The sequence below is a fragment of the Nyctereutes procyonoides genome, unplaced genomic scaffold (genome assembly GCF_905146905.1).
Source record: "Nyctereutes procyonoides isolate TBG_1078 unplaced genomic scaffold, NYPRO_anot_genome, whole genome shotgun sequence".
NCBI lineage: Eukaryota > Metazoa > Chordata > Mammalia > Carnivora > Canidae > Nyctereutes > Nyctereutes procyonoides.
In genome coordinates this window covers 20,756,811-20,784,632 of record NW_026575024.1, presented here as the reverse complement: position 1 = coordinate 20,784,632, position 27,822 = coordinate 20,756,811, and positions in this window count along the sequence as shown.

Genomic DNA, 27,822 nt, shown 5'->3' with positions numbered 1-27,822 from the left:
ATGAAAACTTTGAGACAGACGGGATTAACACAAGCTTATTCAACCTTCAGCAAACCTAGATAGAATCTTTCCTGGTTCTAAATCTTGTCAGCTCAGATGGATGACCAGATGCCATATTTTTTCCACAAAGTGGAAAAATGTAGTCCATGTCAGGCCAGAGAAGACAAGGAATTTTTCTGAAACAAAGGGAGTTTTGGCAGCTGTTTGGGAATATCCCTTAAAGTCTACACCCCAAATTAGACTAAGTACAGTTGACTCCAATTATAGCCATTAACCTGGGAAACAAATGAAGGAGAAGCCCCCATGTACTGCTCAATCCCTCTATGACATAGGCTTGGAAGTGACAGTGATACCAGTTTCCAGGAGGATCATTAGGATCCCAGTTGGGGTCTTGAGGAGGTACAGGTCGGGCTCTAGTTGGAAACTGAAGCCATTCACAGGCTCACTTGTCCCTTGATCCCTGTATCTTTTAGCAGTGTCCATAACCCCGTGTTTTTCCGCTTTGGAGAAGGTCTGATTTAATGAGCTGCCTTTTTCCCAGTTAAAACCAGGAAGGCAAATTCTCTCAGGTGGCCATGTCCCATCCTCCAACTTGTATTGTGGCCATGCCCCAGAACAAAAGAAAATGAGTTGCCTTTGCCCAGTTAAAACCAGGAAGGCATCCAAGTAAATGATATTGAGCAATTTACAGGTCTGATACTCTTCCTATAGCCTATCATGCCAAGGAGAGACTCTAAAGAAGTAAGGGTTCTGGTCAGGAAATTACCTGTCTATAAGAAGAGAGGAAAAGGTCCCTTTTAGTTGATCAGGAAGACTTGGGAAAAGATGAAAAGTTCCTCTTAATCTTTTCCTGATGTGTGGCCCTAGCTACTGATGCAACTGAAAGCCAGAGCCCTGGTCTCTCTGTGAGGTGCTGGGAGTAGTTGTGCTTACCCAGGCTTGGCCCTACTTCCAGAGAGTGACCCTGGTTTTCCCACCCTTAAGACCCCTTAGAAGTCAATGGATACACTAGATTTTTTTTTAGTAGAATTGTTGTGCCTGGCATAGCCATATGGAGGGACAAGATTTCCCCAGGGGTGGGAATCTACGTGAAATAAGCACTGATGGAATAGAAAAGTTGAGAGATCCCTTAGATCTTAGTTCTTTTCCCCTGCTTAGCCATTCCTTTACATAGGTGGTGTAGCCAATCCAAGGGGTGTCCTAGTAATGCCCAGGATAGGAGAAGTCAGAAACAGGAAACTGTGCCTCAGTGTAACAGGGAACTGTGAGTGATCCCTTGGGGGCTGCCTGAACCATTCACAAGAGAATGTCCAGGGGATCCATCCCAGGCTTTCCCATTCATTCTCCTAGAGGAAGAATTAGCCAGGAAAAGAGTAGTAGAGGGTTTTCTCTTTGGATGCTCAGATGGGCAAGTAAGGAGCCAGGTCCCATCAAGAACCTTCGGGTGTCCACCAAAAGGTACCCTTGGGGAGGTCCCTCAATTGCTGCTTGCTTTTCCCTAGGTCCCTCACATCCAGTGATCAGCCCTGAAAAGATTCTGAGTCTTCACCAAATTAACATTCCTAACTTCTTTTGTGGATTCAGTCCAAAAGGAGCCCAGAGAACCTATCACCTGTGACTTGAGAACAGGAGCCATACTAATCACTCATATATGGCTGACAGGTACCCATTGTTTCAACAAGCAAAATGGGGAGAGGGAGGAGGGGGAGAGAGTTACTGCCCACTACTCACGGTTAGTTGTTCTTAGTGATGATGGAGATTCCAGGCAAGCCCCCATAAATGTTACAGGATTTTTTTCTCTGTTGATGCCCTCAATTTTTGGTCATGCCACTTCATAGAATGAAGATAGACCAGAGAGCATGGTGGGCAGCAATGTAAGGTTTATTGAGTGATACCAAAATGATAGTACAAAACTCCCAAGGAAGGAGGGGACCTGAGAGGGTTGCCCTATCCTATACATTGTTTTGAGCATCTAACATGCTCAGGCACAGTGCTAGGTTATAGAGAGACAATAGTAAGTAAAACAGGCAGTTCTCCCCCAGAGTCCCAAAATTTTAATCCAATCCAATTCACACTTGGCTCTTATGTTTGAGATGCTGAATGTTCCTGAAAATTTCTGGTTTCCAACATTCTCTGGACCCTCATTGTTGCTAGAAGTCCTTCTATATGCTTTTACATTCCCATTCCCCAAGGAATATCTCAACTACTACTTCATTCTTAAGTTTTCACCATGAAAACCTTCCTGAATCTCTCCAGTCTGATTACCTTGTTTTCAGAATCTTTGAAAACAAACACCAAAAATACCCCAGAGGCCACTAGGTCTATTAATCCTAAACAATGAAGTTACTCTGTATGTGATATAAGAACAGAAGAGACCATCCCCAACAACGTGTGGGTTCTCATCTTGCCTCTAAGGTGTTTGCTGGGCAATCTCAGGTGCTGCTGCATTAAATGGATCACTGGTTCTAGATATTTTAGTGTCCTGACACCCTCAGAAATTGTGTTGAAGCTATGGACTCTCTCTCCAGAGGAGTATCCTTGCAAATGCATTCCACTGACAATCTCAAAAGTTCACAGACTCCACAAAGCCTAGTTAAGAGCTTGTGGATTAGATGAACCACATGGACATTTTCAACTTTCTGGCCTAAGACTTGCTGATCTTATGTTGCCTTCAGCCCATACACCAACCTTGTCCCATGTCAAAGTATAGAGGGGAAGGAGAAAGTTCAAGAATCCAATCAGAGTGGGGCAGCCCGGGTGGCTCAGCAGTTTAGCACCACCTTCAGCCCAGGGTCTGATCCCAGAGACCCTGGGGTCGAGTCCCTGCATGGAGCCAGCTTCTCCCTCTGCCTGTGTCTCTGCCTCTCTCTCTCATGAATAAATAAATAAAAATCTAAAAAAAAAAAAGAAGAAGAAGAAGAAGAGGGAGCAGGTATTGTTCACTCTCACCAATGGGCATTAACAGCATAAAAGAATCTCTCTTACTTTGTCAGGTCCCAAGAATGCTGAATTGGAAAATGTGAGTGTATTACCTATTGTTAGGTAAAAATAAATCACCCTAAACTTAACAATTTAAAACAACAACACACATTTATTACCTCTTATAGTTTCTGTGAATTAAGAATTCAAGACTAATTTAGCCAAGTGATTCTGGTTTGAGTCTCTCAAGAGATTGTAGTCAAGAAGTCAGCTGTCATCCAAGGGCTTAACTGGACCTGCGGATCTACTTCCAAGGGAACTTACTCACCTGGACAGCAGATTGGCCCTGACTGTTAGTGAAAGGCCCTAATCTCTTCCCAAGTGCCCTCATGGCCATGGTGACTGGTTTCTCCAGAGCCAATGATCCAAGAGAAAGTGAAGTGGTACTTGTGATGTCTTTTCTGACCTAGTCATGTGTCACCATTTTTACAATACCCCATTGGTTGTGCAGGTCAGTGCTATCCAGTGTGAGAGGGACCTGTACCAGGGCATGCACTCTGGGAGACAATCATCACAGGGTGGGGAGGGTGGATATTTGAGGACTGGTTACCACAGTGTGAGATGTTCCCAAAGGGGAAGCACCAGGCTTGCTCAGAAGTTGGGAGTTTCTCAGCCATATCTGCGTGTACTTTGGGGAACATCTGTTGGTCTGTGATTGTTCATTTCGTTTTGCATTCCAGCTCCATGAGGTTAGCTAGCAAAGTGCACCTTTCTTTTGTTACAGATGCGTGTGTAAGTTACCATTTTGTTGGGTATATAACAGCCAACCCTTATGCAGCAGCCACTACATGCTGCACACTGTCCTAAACGCCATATACATACTACCTCATTTAACCATTAAAAGGACCTATGAGGCAGAAGTTATCATAGCTCCCAGTTTATAAATGAGAAAAGCAAGACATGCAAAAGCAAAATTATTTTCCCAAGGCCACATGGTAAGCAAGTGTCAAAGTAAGGGTTCGAACCAAGGCAATCTAGGGAGTATGTGCTCTTAACTGCCACACTTGACCACTGGCAGAAGGGGGCATAGGTGGCTTGGGCTATGGGAGCTCCCATGTTCTGTGGCAGTATTTAGAGCGGGTCAGGGTCAGTGACAAGGAGCTGGGGAGCACAGGCACGTGAGGACAAAGGAAGTGCTTGGGAAGGGACAAGCAAAGAGGCAGGAAAAGAAGCCAGAGCTGAGTGCACACTGGGAATTAGACAAGGGAGGAGAGAGTTTGGCCAAAAGCTTCACAGACCACCAAGTGGTTGAGGAGAATGAGGATGACATTGGGGCCCTTGGAGGAAGTGGTTTGGGAGAGTGGTAAGTGGCAGCCAGATTACAGTGGTCTGGAGTGTGTGGGTGTGACCAGGTGTAGACCAGTCTCAAGGGAGGCTGGCTGTGACTCAAGGGGAGACATCAGGGGGAGTGCGAGGAGAGAGGGAGCAGGACCATCCCAGGGTGACATGAGGGGTCCACAACGGACCCCAGCCTGAGCCCCTGCCTACTGCCCAGGCCAAACAGAGCACAGTCTGCCTGGCAAAGACTTGTTCTCAATCCCAGAAGGAAACCCCTGTCTAAGGGAGTGCCAAGTGAGGCCTGAAGACATAAATATTTGCTCGGCTTCTGCCCTTCTTGTTCAAATAGGACATTGCTTTGGGGATGGAGACTAGCTGCATAGCAAGGACGTGAGAAATCAGTGAGGGTGGAGGAGGGCGAAGGAGCAGCGATTGCTCTTGGGGCCACTAATGAATCCCCCAGGCTCCCGAGCTACTGGAATCCATTAGCTCATCAAAGTAGCTAAATAACACCCCTGCTTCTTTATGAGAGACATCTGTTCAAACAAAGCTAACCTTTCCCCTCCCGATCAGTCTCCACTGCACCCCTTGTGCCTGTTCTGCTCGCCTGCCTGTGGCTGAATCACTTGGATTGGGCTGCGTGGTACCTGTCTGGATCCCCAGCTGTAACATGCTGTGTTATTTCAACAGGGTATGTTGTTATGTTAGGACCGTGACCATGGGCTTCTCTGGGGCTGTGCCCTATGCGGGTTTCTTTCTGCCAGCGTTTTAGAGCTTATGTGTGCTAGCTACTGTGAACTGAGTTACGGTGCGTGTGTGTGTGTGTGTGTGTGTGTGTGTGTGTATGCAACACCATCTTGCTGTGCAACCGTATTGTGTGATGTGTGGTATGTCACCATAAGACTCAAGTGTTTTTTTACCTTCAGTGACAATTTGTGTGCTGGGTATTGAGACGGTACATCCCTGTGTCTGATTTGGTGGTGCGCTGTGAGATGGCTCCTCTGTGTGTGTGTGCACACCCACTATAAACCTGTCCCTGAGCCTGTATGTAGCTATATTATGCCATCTGGTCATATACAAAGGTAGTTGACAGATGTTGTGACTGTGTGTCTGAACTGGGTGTTGGGCTACAGCCGGTGAGGTCACTTTGCCACTATGAGACACTGTGTTTTAGTAGGATGCCTTATTGTGATTGCTGGCATGAACAGCAGGATCTAAATCTCTGATTTCCCTTCCCAGTAGACCAGGGGCCACCTTGAGGAGCATCTGGCCAGATGTGGCAGATGTGGATGGATGGTAGATGGGGTGGGGCACCTCTTTTCCACAACCGTTGGATATAAGTCCAAGCCCTAAATCCTAGAAAATATCAGGCAAAAAAGCAAAGGCAACATCTAAGAGGAAGCCAACCCAGTACCTGGATGAGGGAAGAAACTTGGGACAAGTCAGGCAGTCAGGCAGTGGCCACCAAGCTGGGTGGGTGGGAGAAGATGGGAGGGCAGGACTTGAAGATTCCGCAGCTGACCAGCAAATCCCTGTTGCCACCGTGTTGTAGTGGCGTTAGACTAGTGGCTGCCATGCGCGTCAGAATTGCTTGGGATATTTGTTTCAGCCCTACTGATTTAGTAGGGCTGGGCAGGGCCCTGGTGTCTACATTTTTAACAAGAATCCGGGTAGTCAGAACCACACATTCAGACTCTGTCTCACCGTGGTGAGAGCAGCCAGTTGTTTCCAGGAACCCTAGGAAAAGATGCTGAGAACATGAGGTACAGTAACGATCTAGAAAGGAGGAGGAGGAGGAGGAAAGCAAGAGAAGACAAGAGGGGTGGGTGGGGGGAGAAGAGGTGGAGACCATGGCGCAGCAGGTGTCCTTGGTCCCTTCCTGTACCTCCCGAATACTCCCCGTTCTAGTCTGTGCCCAGTCCTATGGGTTCTTCACCTGAGCCTGTGCAGCAGGCAGCCCGAGATCCTGGGATTTAATCCCTCCAGCTCCGTCATGCGTGTGTGCACACGCACACACACACACACACACACACACACACACACCTGCCCTGCACTGAGCAGCCCTCAGCCCAGGATGCACAGGAGTGGAGAATGAAACCCCACTGTCCACAGCAAAACCTGCTCACTAACCACCTCTCCCATTTATTTGGGGGCTCTTTCCGCTTCCCATTCTCTCTTGCCTGCTGGTGCTTCCTGGAATCACTTGCCATGTAAACTGCTAGCACCCACATCCTTGTCTCAGGGTTAGCTTCTTGGGGATTTCAACCTAAGACAAGTGAAGGGAAGAAACCTTAAAACTCCTCAGCATGAAGAATCAAGGGGTGCTAGATGGAGCTGACTGACCAAGTGGAAGATGGGAGGTGAAGGGGAGTCCCGGGCTTCCTCTCCCACTGGCTGTTTTGAGACTCTCCCCTGCTTTTGGAAGGAGCCAGAGCTGCCCCCCTCACACTCCCTGGGGAATGAGTAAAGGTTCTTTCAATGTACCTGCTTCCCTTCTGGTCTTTGATGTACTTGATCGATCTGATGGATCCTTGGAAATCTCTACTTCCCAAATGTTGTTTCTTTGGCCACAGGTTGTGACCCCCAGCAGTTCCACTCAAGGATAACTTGCAGGGACCCCCCTCTTAGCCCCTGGCCTGGCAGGATCTTTTGGTTGGGATCAGGCTTCTTTCCAGCTCCATCCAGATGGAATTCCTCGGCTCAGACTGCTTGGAAGCGGTGTCCACACTGTCAGATGCTGCTGCTCTTCAGTAAACCCAGCCTGTCTCCCTTGGGCAGTCCCGCCATCTGCCCTGGCAATATTCTGCAGGAATGCACTATATGAAAAAAAGACTCCCTTATGATGAGACCCAGCTGCCCAAAGGTCAGCCACTCTGAGTAGATCCTTTGGGCTTTGTTTTGGGGTCATTGCAATGCCCAGCACTTCTTAATACACACAGTACCACTCTAGCCTTTCCTCCAGTGCTGAGAAGTGGGGGCTCGGGCTGTGACCCACAGGTCCATGAATCTTTGCTAGAAGAGCAAGTAGGTTTCCTGTGAATGCCGCCCCAATGAACGACTTGTTGCCCAGGGCACCACAGTGAGACAAAGTCTGAAGCTGTGTCTGGGCTCAGAAGAGCTTGCTGATGGCATGGAGTGGGGAATGGTAGCAGGTTGTTGATGCCCTTCCCCGTGTTCCCTTGGCCACCTCCAAGCGCGTGTCCAGCTCTGGTGGATGGGTTCTGGGCCTGCTAGCAGTTTCCCGTCTCTGGTGCTTGATTCACTACTCTTCTCAACCCGAGTCTTTCTCTGGTGCCATGAGTTAGTCCAACCCACTCGAAGGGCAACTGGAAGTGCTGGGGGCAACAGCCAAGGTGGGAGAGAGTAGCAACCCTTAGCCTATGAGGCTAGGAGTCAGTGGATCAATACTCCAGACTCCAGGGCAGCCCAGGTGGCTCAGCGGTTTAGCAAGGCCTTCAGCCCAGGGCCTGATCCTGCAGACCCATGCTCCCTGCATGGAGTCTGCTTTTCCTTCTGCCTGTGTCTTGGCCTCTCTCACTCTCTCTCATGAATAAATAAAATCTTAAAAAAAAAAATACTCCAGACTCCAGCGGGTCAATACTCCAGACTCCTCATCTGATGGAGGACAATTCTGAGGCACATTCTACACGGTTTCTCAGTGGGTCACCAAAGGGCCGAGCCCTAGCTGTCCACGGTGGCACCCACTTATTAATATGCCCTTCCCCTACTGGTTTTCTCCCTCCCTTGCTTCCTGGGACCACTCACAAATACTGCACCTGCTCCCAAGTCCTTGCTTTTGGGGGAATCCCAAACTAAGACAAGCATGATGGCAAATGTGTCCACCCTCGATTTGTAAAGTGGCTATGATAGCACTTAATGGTATCAACTTCTTACCAGCACCAAGACCTGGAGCTGGGGAGGCAGACAGAGGCACACAGACCAGAGCCAGAGCCTTGGAAAGGCCCAGTGTGTTGGGGTTGGACACCTAAATAAGTAACACCAGCCACATCCTAAGCAACACGGAACAGGGGGAGCACAGAGAAGGAAGCATTTGCTTCTGCATGAAGAGGCCAGCGAAGGCTTTCTTTGGAGGAGCTAACACATGAGTTGAACCTTGAGAATAGATTATTGCCTGTACTCCATGTCCACGATATAGTGTCAGCTCTTCTAGGAAAACATTCCTACTATATCCTACATCCTCCACTGGGTCACATCCCCCTGGCATCGGTCTCTCCTGCATAGCACTCCATGGCACAGGGCTATTTGTTGGGTTATTTGACCAAACCTCTGGCTCCCCAACTAGATCAGAAGCTCCATACTTCTGGGCAGGGACTTGGCCTGGTTTGGGGGACTTGTCGGTCTCCAGCATGGGGGGTACCTCCTTCCTCTCCCCTTGGCCATCACACTAGGTCTGATTTCATCATCTCCCACCTGGATGATTGTACCTGCCTCCTCACAGGTCTCCCTTCTCCTCAAAGCCACCCTGCACAAATGCTGGTGTCGGCAGCAGTCAGTCCCCTTCTCCTGGACAATGGACTGATTCAGACCTAGAAGGAGTGGGTTGGGAAGCTCTGCTCCCACCAGCAGGACCAGAATGTATGGGCTGGGGTTATTTCTACTGCTTGAATCATTCACAGACCTCAAGTAAGTCCTGGACACCTACCCACTGAGCCACAGCCTTACCTTGAGAGTGTACAAGTTGGTAAACTGAGGCAGATAGCCCTTCTTTTAATTCTGCAGAACCCCTGGACTTCCTCCTCCTCCAGGAAGCCTCCTCCACCCCACTTGTTCCCCTTGAGCCAAGTTAGGTGCCTCATTGGTATGCCCTTAGCCCCGGGGCTTCCCTCTAGCATAGGTCCCACTGTACAGTGTGTTTCATTCATTCACGGACTCATTCAACAAATATTTATTGAGCCCCTACTATGTAAGAGGCTCTGTTTTAAAAACTAGGATACACCGGTGCACAGCATAGAAAAAAAACCCCCGCCTCATGGTGCTTCATTCTGATACTAAACAAGATGAACAATTTCCATGTGCAGTAGATTAGGTGATGAGAAAGCTATGGGGGAGAAAGAAATCCAAGAGAAGCAGTAGGAAGTACGGGTGCCTGCAGCCATGTTGAAGGGTGGGGGCAGGGAGGGCTGAATCCTGACATTGGGGAAAGACTGAAGGAGGAGGAGGAGGCCCTGTGGATCCTGGAGGAGAGGGTTGTAGGCAGAAGAGACAGCCAGGGCAAACTCCTGAGGCAGACGAGAACCCCGGGTGACTCGGCCATCACTCTGAGTGTGATGGGAGCTGCCTGGCTTTGAGCTGCCCAAGGATAGGATTGGACCTGAGTTGGAACAGCCTCATTCAGGCTTCCGTGTTCAGTGGAGACTCCAGGAGGCACAGAGACAAAAGCAGGCAGCCCAGATAGAGTTTTGCAATGATCCAGCCTAAGAGATGCTGGTGGCTTGGACTGGGGTGTGGTAACATGTGGTGACCAATCTCTAGAGCACAGATTCGTTGAGTAGGAAGTTGGCTTTCCAAATTTGCCTTCCAGGACCCTACTGGGTCTGGATCCTTGCCACAAGCCCAGCCCTTTCTTCTTTCCCCAGGGACTGCCTCCTTTGCCCCTCAATCCTAGCCCACCCCATAAGCTTGGGTCATAGCACTGCCATTCCTCACAGACCCCTGCTGCATCCCCACCCTGGGTTGGACTTCTGGGGCCTGAGCACTGGCCCATCAGGCCCCTCCAATAGGAGGTGTCTGGCTTTGCTCCAGGCCAGCTCCTCAATCCCAGACCCTTCTCCTCTTCAGCAGCACAAGGGCTTGACCATCCTGTATATACCAAAGTCTCTCCTTTCCTCCCCACATCTGTCCCCTGCTCCAGCAGAAATACTTGCACATTCCCAAATGCACCAGGCCTTTTCTCATCCCTGGACTTATTAGAATGCCCTTCCTCCACCCTCTTTTTTTTTTAAGATTTTATTTATTCATTCATAGACACAGAGAGAAGAGAGGCAGAGACACAGGCAGAGGGAGAAGCAGGCTCCATGCAGGGAGCCTGATGTGGGACTCGATCCGACACCCCAGGCTGCGGGTGGCGCCAAACCTGCGCCACCGGGGTTGCTCCCTCCACCCTCTTCATCAGAGTTGAATTCCCTTAGGGCTCAACCCAGGTGTCACCTCTTCCAGGAACCCTTTTGAGAGTGCCCTCAAGCTAGGACACACATTTCCCCCATTCTTCTGGTCACATGACTCTTTGGGGGATAACCTCTCCTCCACATTACTCTATATCTAAGCTCCCTAAAGTGAGCCCAGCTCTATGACCTTGCTCCAGAGTAGTCAATGGCTCCTTGATGCTGGATGTTTAGAACACCAGGTGACCTTAACCTACCATCTCTATCTTTGGGACTTGTTCTCCAGCTCCCTTTACACCTGACATTCCCATTTCTGGACCTTGCCCTAAGATTTTTCAGGTCAGTGGCACGAAGTGGCCCAACATTCACCCAGGGCCTTCTTAGCAAGTGCCCTGTATGAGGGAGGAGCTGGACATTCGAAGCTGCAGGATGATAACAGAGACCTGTCCATAGGAGTGAGATGAGGCTGGCACTGCCCCTGTGCTCCTAGGAGTATGGGGTCAGACAGGCCCGGGGTTGAAACTTGAACTTGCCACATCCTAGCTATGTCACCATGGACAAGCTCCTTCGATTCTCTGAGGCTTGGTTTTCTCCTTTGTAAGTGGAAATATTAATACTTGCTTTGCAGGCTTGCTGTGAGAGTCCAGTGAAATAATGAACATAAAATGCCTTAGCCCGTGTCTGGTAAATAGTCAGAACATCACCACATTATAATAATAATTGTCATGGAACAAGTCAATGAGGAAACCTCTGCCACTTTCACAGCCAGAGTAGTGACTGAGAGTGGACTCTTTGCTCACACCTGACAGTGCCTGGCTTGTGAAGATTCAGGATCCTCCAAGACCCAGCTCTGGGGGGTTCGAGACAAGCGAGGTGCAGTTTGGGGATCTGCACTGAGGAGCTCCGTCATGGAACTCTGCAAGTGAGGAGACTGTTTTCTTCTGTGCCCCAAGATGGGCCCACAGGCATCCATCCAGCCTGCAGGGTTTCTGAGGAGCATCCAGCTGCAGCCTTTCTCCTGGGCATCTTCATCAGAGCTGTCCTGATTGGCAGAATTTTTAGGCTATGAGTCTTGACCAAAATGCAAACTCCAAGCTGAGGATGGAGGATGAGATAGCCATCGGCCAGGAGTGGTTGGGCAGGTGGGGTACCACTCAGGCCAGAGGGGGCCAGACTACATAGCTCCGGTCATCTGTTTTGAGCTTCCTGCTGGTTCTTCTGCCCAGGAGCACTCCAGGTCTTAAGAACATGGCAGCTTCCTGGAGGTCTTTAATTCTCCTGTCATGTCCAAGCCAAGCTCCCAAGTGTTGGTTCAGGAAGGACTCCCTCGTAGCTCTGGCTTTGGCTGGATAAACTCATCCCTGGGCCATTCTATGGCCCATGTCTGGTTTTGAGTTTGAGGTCCTAAGTTTACATATAATACCAGAGGTGTCACTTAACCTTGAACATCCACCTCCAACCCAGGAGTGGTGAATAAAACATGACCAGGACATACACGATCTTCTCCTGTACCCTGGGCGACATCAGTAACTGACCAAATAACTCTTCCCACTGAGGATATGCTTCGCTTCAGAATCCAGCCTCCTGCAAGCTACTGCCAAATGATTGGGAAATCCATCTGCATCTGAGCAAAGGTCTCTGTGCCTAGGCAACAGCAATGACAATGATGATGGTAATGACAGTGATGGTGATGATGATGGTGATGGTGGTGATGATGATCTTATTCACAGATGTTCCTTGTGGCTTGAGGCTTGCAAAATACTAACGGCAACCTTGCTTCCATAGGTTTCCCCTTCAACCTTCAAAGGTAGGTCATTGTTTTATTCAGGCCTTTTTAGGTTGTCACTAACAGAGGATTTTTTTTTTCTCTAACATCCTTGAAAAAAAAGCCCTCCAGAGAATGCTGATGTCTAGGCCTGGGTCACATCTTTGTCCCTGGGGTCTGCAGGGCTGGCTCAGGTCCTACTATATGTACTGAGAAGGATGATTATGAAATGGGGTGGGGAGAAGGTGATTCTCCAAGAGAATGGTTCCTGGAGGTAAAAAAAAAAGCACAGGTCCACAGGAGCATGACTGCCCACCCCTAACCGCATTTCCCAGAGGAAGAAACAGATGCTCAGAGATGGCCAATGCCTTGCCCAAAGTCACACAGCCAGAAGGTGGAAGTGGCAGTATGAAAACCCAGGATCCTAAAACTCTGAGTCCTGGATGCTTTTCCTTTCATTACAGCTGCTCCACAGACATTAAAATGAAGTGACGCTTACTACCTTCAAGAAACTGCCCACGCAGAGCACTCTTGTGGGCAGTGGGACCCACAAGGTCTTTTCATCAAAGTGGACAGAAGAGGCCTCTACTCTGTCACGATGCCTCCCCAAATGGCTGGACATGGATTCAGAGAGGATGGTGGTGGCAGAATGAGCAGGGACACTCCCAGCGTCAGCCACCCCCCCACCCGCCCCCTGCCCAGGTGGAGTCATCCTGCATCCCCCATCCAGGAGACAGCAGGAGGCCAAATAGGCAATTAATTACTGCCTGGCGGCTGCCAGCTCCCCTTCCCACTCTGTTCAGCCAAGTGTGTAATGGAATTGGGACTAAAACAGACTCCCCTGCCCAGAGGGACCCTGGCCTGCTTAGCAGAGGATGAGCTCCAGGGAGCCAGGGAAGGGGCTGGGACACAGAAGTGAGTTTATTAAAACAATGAGCTTCTCCTGGCTCCTTCCTCTCTGTCTCTGTCTCTTGGCTGCAGGCACAGCCTTCTCAGGGCTCTGCTCAGGAGGGGTCCTCTCCTGGCAGCCTGAGTTCAGGATTGTTGTTACTATCAGTCTTCGATAACGTTACCTGCAGTGTATTGAGTGATGTCCTGCTTCCTTTACAAGCACTATCTCTTCAAATGTTCAAGAAAGTCTTTGATGGAATTATTTTATCCCTCTTTTACCGCTAAGAAAGGTGGAGGCCCAGAGAAGTGAAGTGGGCTCTCGGGGGCTAGGATAATGTAGTGGTTGGAGTGCAGGGTCTGGAGTGGGGACCCATTCACGGCCCTCAGTGCTCATTGGCCCTAGGCCAATCACCCTCTCTGTGGTGAAGGGGTGAAGATGGTCATCCCCACCTCATAGGGTCACTAGCACAGTGTCTAATGTGAAGCCTTCAATTAACAGGAGCTGTGTGGCTTGAGAAGGTAGACACTGACACTCCTTGTCCCACGACAACTTTAAAATAGCAAAGGTGCTAGATGCACAAAGTGGACATACTGCTGTTTGTGCCCTACATGCATGACAAACACCAGTACAGAACTTGTCATTCACAAATTTTCAAGGACGTTCTGAATCTTTTCTCTCTGTCTTGTTTATCTCTCACAAGCTGACCCCTCACTTGGCTCTCATTTCCTGTGCTTTGTATTAAGAATATAATGGGAGTTTTTGTCTGTTCCCGTGTAAATTCTGATGATGAATCTGCTTTTAGTAAACTTATACACACACTCCTGCTAGAGATTCTTAGAAATCAACCAACCTGGTTGAAAATTTATTGCCAGGGCACCTGGGTGATTCAGTGGCTGACCATCTGCCTTTGGCTCAGGTGGTGATCCCAGGGTCCTAGGATCGAGTCCCACAATGGGCTCCCCTGCATGGAGCCAGCCTCTCCCTCTGCCTATGTCTCTGCCTCTCTCTCTGTCTCTCGTAAATAAATAAAATCTTAAATAAATTATTGCCCCAGAACAAGGGGAATTGGCTCCCCTAGATATTCAGGTGAGAAGACCGATGAGCACGTGGCCATGGTGCATAAAGAGGAGGAAAGAGAAAACCTGAGCCCAGATCAAGGCATACAGAGAGAACTAAAGTGAGCCAGGGATTGTCCCCTCCCCAACTCACAGCTTGGTGGGGGTGTCCTTCCTCCCCCAGCCTCTAAGCCCTGGGGGAGGGGGCTGGGAGAATTTGCTCAAGCCACCCTAGCACCCGCATGAGGCCCAGCACTGAACAGGGGGTCCTTGAATGCTGAATAAAGGAACAAATGAATGGAAGAAAAAAAGGATAAATGGCATATCTATTTGGGGGAAGCTGTAAAGTATAAATAAAAGAGAGAAGAAGTAATTAGATGGGGCCGTCTATTCTCGGCTCCTTTAGAATACTGAATAATCTCTATATTCTGATATGATGGATCTCCAAAGACAAATAGTTGAAAAAACCCAATGCACACAATCAAATGTAGACTATGCTACCTTTTGTGTTTCCAAAGGGGAAGAGAACAATAAGAACACACATTTGTATTTGTTTATATATTTGTACATGTTGCGTAGGTAAATGGAAGAGTGCTTAAGAAACCAGTAACAGTGGTTCGGGAGAATTAGAAAGTGGGTAGATGGATGACAGGAGCTACAGGGACACATTTCATTAAAAAAAATTGTATATACATAATATATAATATATTTGTTTCTGAGGCATGTGGAAAAGAATCAAGAAAAGAAAAAAAAAATTACTCCAAGAAAACACACAAGTCACCCTTAGCTTGACGCCAGGGGAGGCAAGAGATGCCTCATTATCTTCCCAAGGAAGTTTAATTAAGGGCTTTGAGATCTCCTTACCTATTGATCTTGGACCAGAAAACATTAGGTGAATTCCCAGGAGCTCTGGGCCTTCTGAAATCATTTCCCTACACTCCACATCTCTTTCAGCCTCCGCACCCTTCTGTGGTGACAGAGGGGTGGCGCTGGTGGCTGCCACTAGGGCAACAGACAGGCAGCAGGAAATAATTCTTGGAGGGCTGGGAGGTTGTTGGGGTGAGAGGGAAGGGGAGAAGCTCAAAGGCCTAAATACAGGAGGGGTGCAGGAACAAAAAGAAGGAAACTTTGTTTCTGCCTTCACTGCATCCCTGCCCACGCCCACCTGCTGGGAAGGTGGATCCACCAGCCATGGAATGGGGGGAGTGAGAGCAGTCCTGTGTGGACATCCACTCCGGATCTCCAGGGGCAGGAAGCACCCCACTGACATCAGGGCTACATTGATAATAGTCCATGGAAGGAGCACGGATGCTTTTATTCCACTGAGGGCCCCAGGGGCTGAGTCCCAGCACCAGGAGCTGGGAGAATGGGAGGGGGCAGTCCGCAGCACCCACACCTCGGGTCAAATTGATTCAGGAGCCAAAGGGAGGAGGCCCGCAGCTGGGCTGGTTCTGTGGGATCTAGACTCAGGGACCCCATGGAGAGAACCTCCTGCGACCTTGGAATTTCTGACACCAAGAGGCACCCTCTACTAGAGGCCCTTAGGTTAAGCACATTCATTTGGTTTTTACACCTTTGCTTGAAGGAGGCCTCCTGACCCTTCCATGACCTTCATTTTGACCATAACAGAGCCCAGGCTGTGAGTCTCTAAGAGGAAAACCCCAGCCTTGGTCTGCAGCTGGAAGGATCAAGGCCTCCTATTCTTTGAAGCTGCTATGAAGCCTGGTCAAACCCCTGGCTTCGGTGACAGGCTGGGTCTGGGGCAGGGTTTTCTTTTTTTTTTTTTTTTTTTTTTTTTATTTATTTATGATAGTCACACACACACAGAGAGAGAGAGAGAGAGGCAGAGACACAGGCAGAGGGAGAAGCAGGCTCCATGCACCGGGAGCCTGACGTGGGATTCGATCCCGGGTCTCCAGGATCGGGCCCTGGGCCAAAGGCAGGCGCTAAACTGCTGCACCACCCAGGGATCCCTGGGGCAGGGTTTTCACAGCAGGATTTGTTCATCCTCGGAGCAGACCCACATTGCATGGCTCCAGCATCACATGCCTACCTGGGAGTGCTGCATCCTTTTAGGCTGAGCAGGGTCCACTCTGGTTATACTGCTGCTACTAACAACAACAAAAGCAACGTTAACCCCAGCTGCCATTCACTGAGCCCTCCCTAAAAGGCACCGGACTTTATTTATGCACATTACCCCACTTGATCCTCACATCAACCTCACGAGGAACATGGGCACTATCTCCAGCTGCCTGGGACCTTCCAAGCCAGGCTTAGAGCAGATGGCTAGTCCCACTCTGGTGTGACAGCCATAACATGAGAGGCTTAAGAACTGTGGTTGGTCATGTTTCCCTCAACATGGAGAGTCATTCAGAACACAGAGGTGATGTGCTGAGCACACAGATGCAAGAATCAGAGACGGGTCCCAAGGTCCCAGCTCTCCTGAGGCCATGCTGCTTCCTGCCCTTCTTGAGTTACCTGAGATCCCAGCAGCTTCCAGTAATGCCCCTTTGGATCTAAGCTAGGGGCTGAGGTTGAGGAGAAATGAGATAACACATTTAGCCTTTTGATGGAAAAAAAAAGCCAAGTCTCTGCTAAGTGGTAGCTATTATCACTCTGATTAAGAGGACACAGACTCACCCTGAGACGTGGCCTATGCCAGGGCACAGGCGCAGGTTCTATATCTCACACATTACTGCAAGCTGGCTGGTCCCGGAAAGCCCCTTAGACATCACAGACCTGTGAGCTGAGGTGGAGGGTAGAAGGTGCTCCTGCAGCGAAGGGGTCTGGGGACTGGAATGGGGACATGAGTCCTGCTGAAGCATACAGCGAGGAGGCTTGAGGATTCAGTCCCACTTTTCCTGGTCCAGGCTCTCTGGGGCCAGTGATGCTTGGCCTGCCTGTCAGCACCGCGGTTTGTCCAGAGGCCTGTGAGGAGCATCCTCCATTGCAGGCTCTGTGCTGAGCACCAGGACACAAAGGTGTCCTGCAAAAGGATACAAAGTAAAACACATGCCGCACCTGCATGTACATGCAGCAGGCCAGGCCAGAGTACAGAGGGTGGTAGGAATACCTGAGAGGGCCATACCTAGTTGTGGGGAATCAAACAGGGCTTCCAGGAGGAGGTGACATCTAAATAGTGACCTATTAATACTAGCTAATGTCCCTAAAGAATGTATTATATGCGAGATCTTTTAAATGCTTTATATCTTGTGGTGTCATCTTTTCTGCCATCCTTGGAGAGATATCCGACTATCTTCACTGAACAGAGGAAGCTCTGTTAAATGAAATGAGTCTCCTACTCACACAGCTACAAAGTGGTGGAGGTTGGATTTGAATTCAGCCCTGCCTGGGTATGGGTTCTGAGTCACAAAAAGGAGAGTGAATGGGAGTAGGGGTGAGAAGCAGGTCCCTCTCTGTAGCAAGAGCAAAGAGATCCTGCCGCTGAACTGCTGGATAGGAGGCTGCTGAGACAGGCCTGGGGTCAGAACTCACAAGGCCTTGTAGACTGTGAGTGGTGGGGAGGGAGTTTGGACTTTGTCATGAGGGCAGCTGGACGAAGCAGAAGGCCAGACTTGGTTTTAGGTTAGGGCAGCCTGGGTGGCTCAGTGGGTTAGCGCCGCCTTCAGCTCAGGGCCTGATCCTGGAGACCCGGGATCCCTGCATGGAGCCTGCTTCTCCCTCTGCCTGTGTCTCTACCTCTCTCTGTGTGTCTCTCAAGAATAAATAAAATCTTAAAAAAAAAAACAAAACTGCCAGGTTATAGCATCATGTCAGTAGACGAAGCCTTCGGTGGCTGGGGACGGTGGTGCCTAGGCCTGCGTGCTGCTGCCTCCCTGGATGGCAGGTTTCTCCTCCTGAGCTCTACCTCAGAGCCTCTAAGAGCTTGGGTCCAGGCGTTGGAGGGAGGGAGCTGAGGGACTGGGTTTCCATCGGCCTTGGCCTTGCGCAGACCCTCTTCCCCTAGAGTGAGGAAATTGCTGGTGCTTCTCAGCCAATCACCAACACCCCCCCACCCCCACCTACCCCCCACCCACCCCCCACCCCCGGCGCCAAATGAGCCATAATGACTCCTGATTGCTCCTTTGTCGCTGGGCTGGCTTTCAATGCCACTTCCATCTGACGTGTGGGGAGGAGGAAATGGGGGCCATGCAGACCAATGTGTGCTGCTGGTTTTCTATTTTAGGATAAGTTCCTGTGTGGGGGGAGTTTGAGCCCCCCCAGGCTCTCAGATCCAAGTACCAGGCACAGATGAGTAGGGCTGAAGGTGGAGATGAACAGAACCAGTTCCCACAGTGCACAGGACTTCACAGTTTACAAGGCACATCTCTGGCTGTGGGGTAGGATCATATCCTTAGTGGACAAATGAGTAACTGAGGCTCAGGAAGGGGTTGAGAAGGTTGTGTATGATCAGAGATCATAAAGCATAGAACCAAGTGAGGTTTCACTTATTATCAATCAGCTGACATTTATTGAGCACCTACTCTACGGCAGGCACTGTGCTAGGTGTTAAATATAAACCCAAGGTTTTCCAATTGAAACAATAGGAATAGCTACCTTTTAGCAAGCATTTACTATGTGCCAGCTGCTTTGCTGCCTACTTGTCATGTTACAGTTCACCAATCTTCCCACCAACACTGTTAAGGAGAGTGAAACAGGCGCTTGAATGGGGCAGGAAGTGTTTCTTTCCATCTTCATCCTGAAGGTCAGCACAGCCCAAGATGGTTCAGAAATAGGAGCATTTGGAGAGAACAGGACTGATGGCCTGAGGAGGTAAGACAGAGGGTCCAAAGGGGAGGGGTCATCTCGAGGTGGATGGCCACATGGACGGCTCCAGGAGAAATGATCAAAGAACTCCCATCCTGTAGAGCCTGGGTGAGCTGATTAGAATAGAACACACACACACACACACACACACACACACACACATCCCAGCCACAGATTGTGTCGAATTGGAAGATCCTACTTGAAAACAAAGTGAAAGCCTCTTCCACATCTTCCTTTGGACTGTGTGTGCATTTCTGAGCATTGACCAGTTTAACAGTGAATGCACCACCCCTTCTTCCCACTGCCAGGACATAGTTCTAGGACAATCATTTTTATTCCTATTTAGTAGATGGGTAAACTGAGGCTGAGAGACCCTGAACTGCCTCCCCAGGGTCACTCAACCAGGAGTAGCAGAGGGGACTCCAGAGCTGAGCTCAGAACGGACATCCCCCTCAAGCTGTTCCTGGACCCACTGGTCGTAAGGCCAGCCTAGGTGCCCTGGGTACATAGCACACGCAGTGGATGATCAGCCTCAGCCCGACTGTGGAACAGCAAGCCCCTCCCCCTCTTCCTGCCCCTCCTCCCCACCGCCCAGCTCTGCTCAGAGCTATTAACCAGGTCACGCTGGCTTGTCCCAGTCCAATAGTTCCCTTAATTGCCTTTTTATAGCACGTCGTACAACTGTTCATTACGCTGTCATATTTCCCCTCGAAGGCAGCAGTGGGGGAGCCAAACTGAGGATGGGGACCCGTCCAGGTGGCAGGGGCTGTGTGTAGAGCACCAATGTGTGAAGCTTATTTTCTACTTGGTCAGAATGAATTAAATGCATGCTTCTCACACTTGAGTCAGACATGAGCCACTTTTAAAGGGGAAAAACAAATCACAGCCCCTTCCCAACAATTGATGAATTATCTTTATTACAATTATACTGAAATATGTATAAACATAAAGCTAGGTAGAAATCCTTTTCCTTTTAGCTCTATACAATAGGAAAAGCTAAGACAATGTGCCAATGGGATACAAAGAAAGCTAAAAAATGAAAAGATTAAAAATAACACAATTAATTTAATGTGATAGATGATGCACTGCTGAAATTAAATCGCCATTTGCACAATGTGTATGGTTGTCTATGCAGCAGCATTTAGCCCCCCGCTGATCTTTTGTCATGAGACCTGTGACAATGACAGCAGCTTGGTCATCTAGAAGACCTAGAGTCTGCTGGTAGATTTTCATTTTTATTTTTATTTTTTATTTTTTTAAAGATTTCATCCATTTATTCACGAGACACACACTCACACACACACCCACAGAGAGAGAGAGAGAGAGAGAGAGAGAGAGAGAGGCAGTGACACAGGCAGAGGGAGAAGCAGGCTCCATGCAGGGAGCCTGACACGGGACTCGATCCCAGGTCTCCAGGATCAGGCCCTGGGCTGAAGGCGGCGCCAAACCGCTGGGCCACCTGGGCTGCCCTTGGCTGGTAGATTTTTTAGATATAAAATAATATAGGAGCGCCTGGCTGGCTCAGTGGCTAGAGTGTGTGACACTTGATCTCAGGGTTCTGAGTTCAAGCTCCATATTGGGTGTAAAGATTACTTAAAAGTACAATCTTGGGATGCCTGGGTGGCTCAGTGGTTGAGGGTGTGCCTTTGGCCCAGGGCGTGATCCTGGGGTTCCGGGATTGGGTCCCACCTTGGGCTCCTTGCGTGGATCCTGCTTCTCCCTCTGTCTGTGTCTCTGACACTCTCTCTCTCTCTATGTCTCTCATGAATAAATAAATAAAATATTTTAAAAAATAAAAGTAAAATCTTAGGGCCACCTGAGTGGCTCAGTCAGTTGAGCATCTGCCTTCTGCTCAGGTTATGATTCCAGGGTCCTGGGATCAAGCCCTGTCCTGTCTGTCTGGCTGTCTGCTCAGCGGAGACCCTGCTTCTCCCTCTCCCTCTGACCCTCCCCTTCTGCTAACGTTCACTCTCTCTCTCAATAAATAAATAAAAAAAAACTTTTTAAAAAAGAAGTAAAATCTTAAAATAATAATAATATAACACAGAATGACCCAATTCTGAATGAGAGCTCACACACCTCAGGTTAGGAAATGATCGATGTCCAAAGAGTCTTTATCAACTGTGCTGGGCTAAGCCATCCTGCGGGGAAGAACCATGTTCTCTTGAGGCTGGAAAGCCCAGGACACAGGGTGCAGCCCTCTGAGGCCAGCCTGCATCCAGACATTAGTGACACCCACAAGCTCTTCTGAGCACCTGCTCTGTGCCTCTCCATCTCCCTGTCCCAGAGGAGTTGCATGTATAGTCAGGAGGAAGAAGAGGGTGGCCAGAGTAGACATATACACTAGCCAGTGCATGGAGAGACATCTGGCCAGTGGGAGCCAAGTCTAGACTACAGCCCTTCCCTGGAGCCCAGGGTCCAGGTCCTACTAGGAGGACTCACCTGAGTACTGAACTTACAAGGATAGCTCTGAACCTGGGTCTGAATCCTGGATCCACTACAACCTAGCTGTGAGACTTTGGGCAAGTTACTTAACCTCTCTGTACTCCGGTGTCCTCATCTTGTAAATGGACACGAAACCAATCCAAGCTCACAGGGATGCTCTAAGGGAATCATGAAAGAACTTGCATAGCATAAACACTTGCTAAATAGTAACATTGACACCTCAGCTGACTCCAGCTCTCAGGGAAACTGGAAGAGAAAGAAACTTACAGATTGGCTTCTTAAGCTGGAGGCCATGAAGTCATCATGGGCAGGCTATAGAGGCTTTGGAACTCCGTGTGACATGTGTATGCGTCTGGAAAGAGGACCTTCAACCTCATCAGACGTCCAAAGGGTTTGTGACCTAGAAAAATCTTTGCCCACTAAGCTAGTGCTGGTCAGGGGCTGGCAGAGTGACTCAGTGTCTTAGCTATCTGACCAAATGCCACAAACTTGCTCGCTTACCCAACAAATGTTCACCGTCTCACAATTCAGGAGGCTGGAAATCCCAGATCAAGGTCTGGCAGGGTGGGTTTCTGGCCAGGACTCTTCCTCGTCTGCAGGTGGCCACCTTGTCACTGTGTCCTCACATGGCAGAGACAGCAAGCAAGGTTTGAGGGTCCAGGAGGTCAGACACCCCCATCTCCCCAGCCCCTTTGCACTCCTGGAGCCCAAGGTCCTCAATGCAGAGCTCACTGGAGTCAGAACCTCCCCCACAGTTGTCTCTCCCAGTCGCTATAACCAGTGACCCACAGATTCCTAGGATCACTGAGTGCTCTCGAAAGGAGTCCCTGAATCTGAGTGTGCACCCCAAGCACGTTCTGAACAAAGATCACATCTTGCACATGTCCGTATGTAGGAAAAGACATTAGGGTTCAAGAAGGAATTCTTGAGACGTCTTTGGTACAAAAAGGTGGCATTATTAAAGCACGGGGACAGGACCTGTGGGCAGAAAGAGCTGCACTGGGGTCATGAGGAGTGGCCCATTATATACTTCCAAGTTGGGAGGAGGTCAGGGATAGGGTAAGTCTCTAAGGAATTTTGGAAACAAGGATACCAGGACCTTGAGGGGGCTAGCCATTGTTGGGAAAAAGTCATTTATTATCATCTAATAAAACCTGAGTCGTGAGACCCTTCAGATGTATATCGGTTCACTCTCCAAGCCATGTGCTTGGGGGATGATTGCCAACATGTATTCGGGCAGTTTAGAGATAAAGGAAATTTCTAAAGGAATTTTTATATGTTAAAATAGACTTACAGGATCCTGGGGGTCAGGCTAACATTGCCTTTTGCCCTTAGCAAAGTACTAACATCAAGACAGTTGAGTCCCTAGAGGAATGTCACTCTGTTTCAAGGACTTGTCAATAGGCTGTATAGGTAGTAAGGAAATTTAATAATTTTCCTCTGTCTTGGTTTCCCACATCACGTTTGACTAACTTTCAACCCTGCAGAAGGTGATATGAGTGTGAAAAATGAATCTGTTTAGAGGGGCTACAGATCCTAAAATTCAGAGCTGAATTTTGGCCACTGTGTATGTGTGTTTCCTCAGCCAATTAAAAGTTCACAAGGGCAAACGGTTTTGTGACGTGGATTTAATTAAACCCCACAAATGTTTATTGAGTGTCTAATGTGTGCTGGGAACCCCTCGGGGAGTCATGTCACTGTGCTCCCCACCTCCCACCATAACAGGAGGCTATGTTCTCAGAAAGGGGCAGAAACCATTGCTCTAACCCACCAAGTCTGGTCCAGGTGGTCCTCCTTTACAGGCAGCTTTTTCTGGTTTCCAAGGCTGCCGAGGGCCAGGCCTGGGTCCACACTTCCCCTGTTCCCTGGTTTTTCCCTAGAGCCATCTGCACAGAGAGCTTGAGTCTAGAAACCCAGAAGTTTTGGAAATCCAGCCTCCCTTGCTCTGAGACAGAACTCCCCTGAACATCATCCCAGCATGCCTTCAGAGATGGGATGCTAATTTAGCAAGGAAAACCACTAATATTTTGTCATGAATTATTTTAATATGTTTTACCCAGAGCTATTGGAGGCAGCACTTACACCCTCCATGGTCCCACCTGATTTGTCACACTAAAGAGGGGAAGAATCAGGTCTTTGTTTCAGGCATGGGCTGCTGGCTTGGAACCCTCAGCCCTGCTGCCCCCTGCTTCCCTTGTGCCCACAGATACAGCATCAGGAAATTGAGTTCTGGTTTTGGGCAAGGTAGGCATGGCTTTCTCCAGCTGCAGGAAAACCAATGCCCCAGCTTGAGGGAGGAAGGATGATTTATAGATCCAGCATCTGTCCCCTCAGCAGGAAAAGGCTCACGACAGAACTTGCTCTAGAAAAAGAAGGAGGGGGTGTCTGTCTGTGATCATTCAGCCCCGAAATGATGCTCATGATGTTGGCTTTCCAGGCCATTAATTCAAGGGCTCCCTGCCCCATCCCCCATGTTACTGCCTGCTCTGGGAGATAAGCCCAGTTCTATTTAACCCTATTTATTCCCCCCCCCCAGTGGCTTCCATCTCCCTTTGCCAGGCGTTTAACCCCTTGGGTACTGAAAGCATCAAAAACAGAGGGGGGGGGAGGGGGGGGAGGCGGGGGGAACAGAGACGGATCTCATGTTGTGAGAGCGCTGTGCATTCCATTTGGGCCCACGTTGCAGGGTTGATCCAGAATACTGTCCTCACTTCCTGGGGCTTGGCAGGAGTCCTGGGATCCCCCATGCCCCTCAAGACTGTGGGACCTTGTATGGCCCTGAGAGGAGAGCCGCACCCCCACTCCCAGGGAGTGCTCCCTCCCCACACTCCCTCCCAGCTCCCATTTTCTTAGTCACAGGACTGGGTCCCTGGCATGGGTCAAGAGGAAGGTTGTATGTAGCATCTCTGTCTCTTTTGTGCCCTGCTAGTTGGTGCTTCTGCCGGGCATGTCCCCCTCTGTCTCCCACTTCCCTCTTCTGGCATGTTCCTTTTTATGTCTCTTCCACCCCTTTCCTCTCTTTGTTCTCCCCTCTTTTCCCCTTTAGTAATCCTATAGAGATATTCTTGCACTGGGGGTGCCTGAATATGGGTCTCAGCATGAATCTGGATGTGTGATCTTATGTATATGCCTGTCCCGTGCTGCCATGTGTCCAAGGCTGTTATCTGGGTGGTGGTGCCTATGGGCATTGATCAAGGGGTGTCTGTCCTGGTTTCTTTGTGTGGCAGGCAATCTTGGGTCAAATCTTCTGTGTGTCTATGTGCTGCCCTGTCCTTGACCTGTATGTGCTGCCCAGTGTAAATCTGCCAATGTGCTTGAATCCATTTCTTTGTCCATCTGTCAGTTGCCTTGTCATTCTCTGTTATGCGAGTGTATGTGTATATGTGTGCGTTGTGTTTCAAGGCAGGGGGCCTCGATGCTGCAAATTCCTCTCGAGAGGGTGCCCCTAGAGGAGCTGTCAGGAGAATCTAGAGGCTGATGGCTTCACTAGAGCACGCCTAGCTCATTACCAGCTAGGCAGGTTGTCCTGTTTGCCTCCTGGGGCTGCCTGCCAGGTTCCCTTCCCTCTGCCCAACACCTGACGTCCATTCCTTTCCCTGGAAGGGGTGAGGACAGAGAGGTGAAGCAAAGACAGAAAAGTGCACATGCCAACTCACCCTGACTTTCACACCCATCACAGGATTTTTCTTGTACACTCACTTTTCCCTGAACAACCAGATATGGCCATTTTATATGACACCAAGGATAGAATAATTGCTATCATGAACTGGCCACTGAGCATTCATTGCTAGGCATTTTATATACAAGACTCACTGAATCCCTTCAAAAACCAAATGAGGTTGTTATTATTATTTTCATATTTTAGTGATGGGGAAGTAGAAGGTAAGAGAAGTTAAGTAAGTAGTCCAACGTCACACAGCTAGTACACTAAGAGCAAAATTTTTAGTACAAGGGAGCAGAATTTTCCAATAGCGGAGGGGCTGCTTGGGAGCTTGCCACCCTGGCCAGAGAAGAGCCATTTATCCCAATTAGCCAGAAAAGAGGGATACAAGGCTTTCCTCCTCCAACTGCTGGCATCTAACTGCCAGAGGGATGGATGTCTGCTTCGAATTTCAAATTTCGTCTCTTGATGGTGTGGTGGACACCAAATACCAAACAACCAGGAAGAGGAAATGGAAGGACAGACAAGGTCATGGAAGGGAAGGTATCAGAGGAGCATCAGGATTCCTGGGACCTAGCCTGGCTCTACTCTAGACTCTGGGTGACCTTGAGCAGGACACTTCACTGCCACACCTGGGTGTGCTTATCTGTAAAAGAAGCAGTGCTTTAAGGATGTTTTAAGCATCGCAGAAAGGATGATTAGACTGAATGCTCTCTGATGTCTTCACAAACCCAAGAATTGTGGTGGGGAGCCTAGGCAGAGACCATGTTCACATGTCTTGGTGGCTTCCACAACAGTGGGAAGACAGACACATGCGCAGTAGGGCAGTGAGAAGGTTTGCTGAATGAATAAATGAATGAATGACCCTATTTTTCACTAATGAAAGAACTGCACAGCTCCCCTTGGGTCTTATAGCAGTGGACATCATAAGGGAAAAGAGAGAGAGAGGGTAAGCATTTTGGACCCTCATAAAATCTACACATAAATCAGCAATGATCAACTGATACATATATGTCATTACTTCACTTGTCAAAGAAGGCATCAATGGCCATCTTCAGGTCTGGATGTGTATGGGGTAGAGGCAGACACTAGGGACCCCTAGTCTCTGCCCACATCACCTTGTGTGGAACTAAAGAATTTCACCTCGAACAGAAAAGGTGGCAGCTGAGGATTAGGAGGTAAAGATCTTTGTCTGTAGTAGTCTGTAGGAAAAGGATCTCTCTTCCCCAGCCTTAGGGGATGGGGGTGGAGGACGGTCTCTCCATAGGGCAAATCTCGGCAATGGGAGATGAGTTCTATTTCAAGTCTCTTTGGAGGAGACGGTCTATGTTTGAGGAGGAAGGATTTCTGTTGTCTTTGTTGAGTCAAAGCATGACTTGGAGGGTCTGTGTTTGGGGTCTGGCTCTATGGAAAGGTTTTCTTGTCACAGCAGCTGGTGCAGGGAGACTGATTCTTCAGGTTATGGAGGGGGTGGTTCTGTCTTGGTTTCTGGAAAGCAGGCTCTTGGGGCAATTTAAGGGGGTGTACCTGGGGTGGGATCAAGAGCATCTCTGTCTAATGTGGCGGAGGTTCCCTAACTCTAGAGGAGCTGCTTTGGAAGACTGTGAGGTGCTGAGAGTGAGGGAGAGGGAGTAGGGGGGAAGCCTATCTCGTCCTGGCAGCTCCAACTCGCTGGTCAAAGCCCTCAGGCCGCCCTACTTGTGCGCTGGCGTGAGCTAATCTAGAAATACTACAGGGGAGGGGGAGACTGGGGTTCTCAGAGAGACAGAACCTCCAGAGGGGGAAATAGGGGATCCCTTTTTTTTTCTTTGCTTCAGTTTCTCCCTACCCCTACCCCCACCCCAGTTACAGCCGCCAGTTCTCCACGTAGGCCGGGTTGCAAAGCCGCTGTTTACAGCTCAGGCTCAAGAAGAATCCCTGCGGGAGCCCAGCTGGAAACACAGGCAGGGACCCAAACCGAGCGGTGGACCCTCAGGGAGACACAACCACAAAAGGGCTCACACAGGCAAAACCGCAGGCAACCCAGTCGGGAACACTTAACCACACAATCCAACACACAAGCTCTGCGCACGCAGAGACTCAAATGCGCACGAAACCACACATCTACAGAATAAACACGGTTACCAGATCTCACCCTCGGAGTCCACTCAGATTCGGCCCGTAGCTGTATCTGATGCAGTATCGGTCTTTGTCTGCGGGTCGCCCTCTTACTCGTGCGCGCACACACGCACCGCACTCAACGGAACCGGTCCGGGGTTTCAGCACCGCGGAGAGCGCCCGCGCACCTGCGCGCCCGGGGCCAGCCGCGAGCCCTGCTTTCCTCGCCGCGCGACACCGGCTGCGCCCCTCCGCGGCGTGGACATTCGCAGACCCGCCACGAGGCTGTCCAGAGAGGCCTTCAAGAAGTCCTGCCTCCTTCCACGCTCCCAAACGCAAAGAAGGTGAAAGGACAACCGTTCGCCTCCATTCTGCTCACATTTTGAGAGTGGTCGGTGGCGAGCGGGCCGCAGAATCGCTTCCAGCGCAGCGCCCCTGGACGGGCTGAAGCAGCCCGGCGACCGAGGGCAGGCTGAGCATTCTTGAGAGCGGCCCAGGACGGACACTTCTGCCCTCGAGGGGGGCTTGCGGACAGGTCTGTGTGCGTAACGGGTACAGATCGACGCCCAGACGGCCCGCGCCGCCGGAGACAGGTGACTTGTCGCTGCCTTTCTGGACGTCTAGACCAGTCCTTGGCCAGAGGCTCTGGGGCCGAAAGGCTCTCGGGCTCCGGAGGGGGTAGTCGCGGCCTCTGGACCGGGAGAATCAGCACGCTTCGGCCCCCTCCCTCCCTGCGGTGGCGAGGTGGGAAGGGCTAAGAT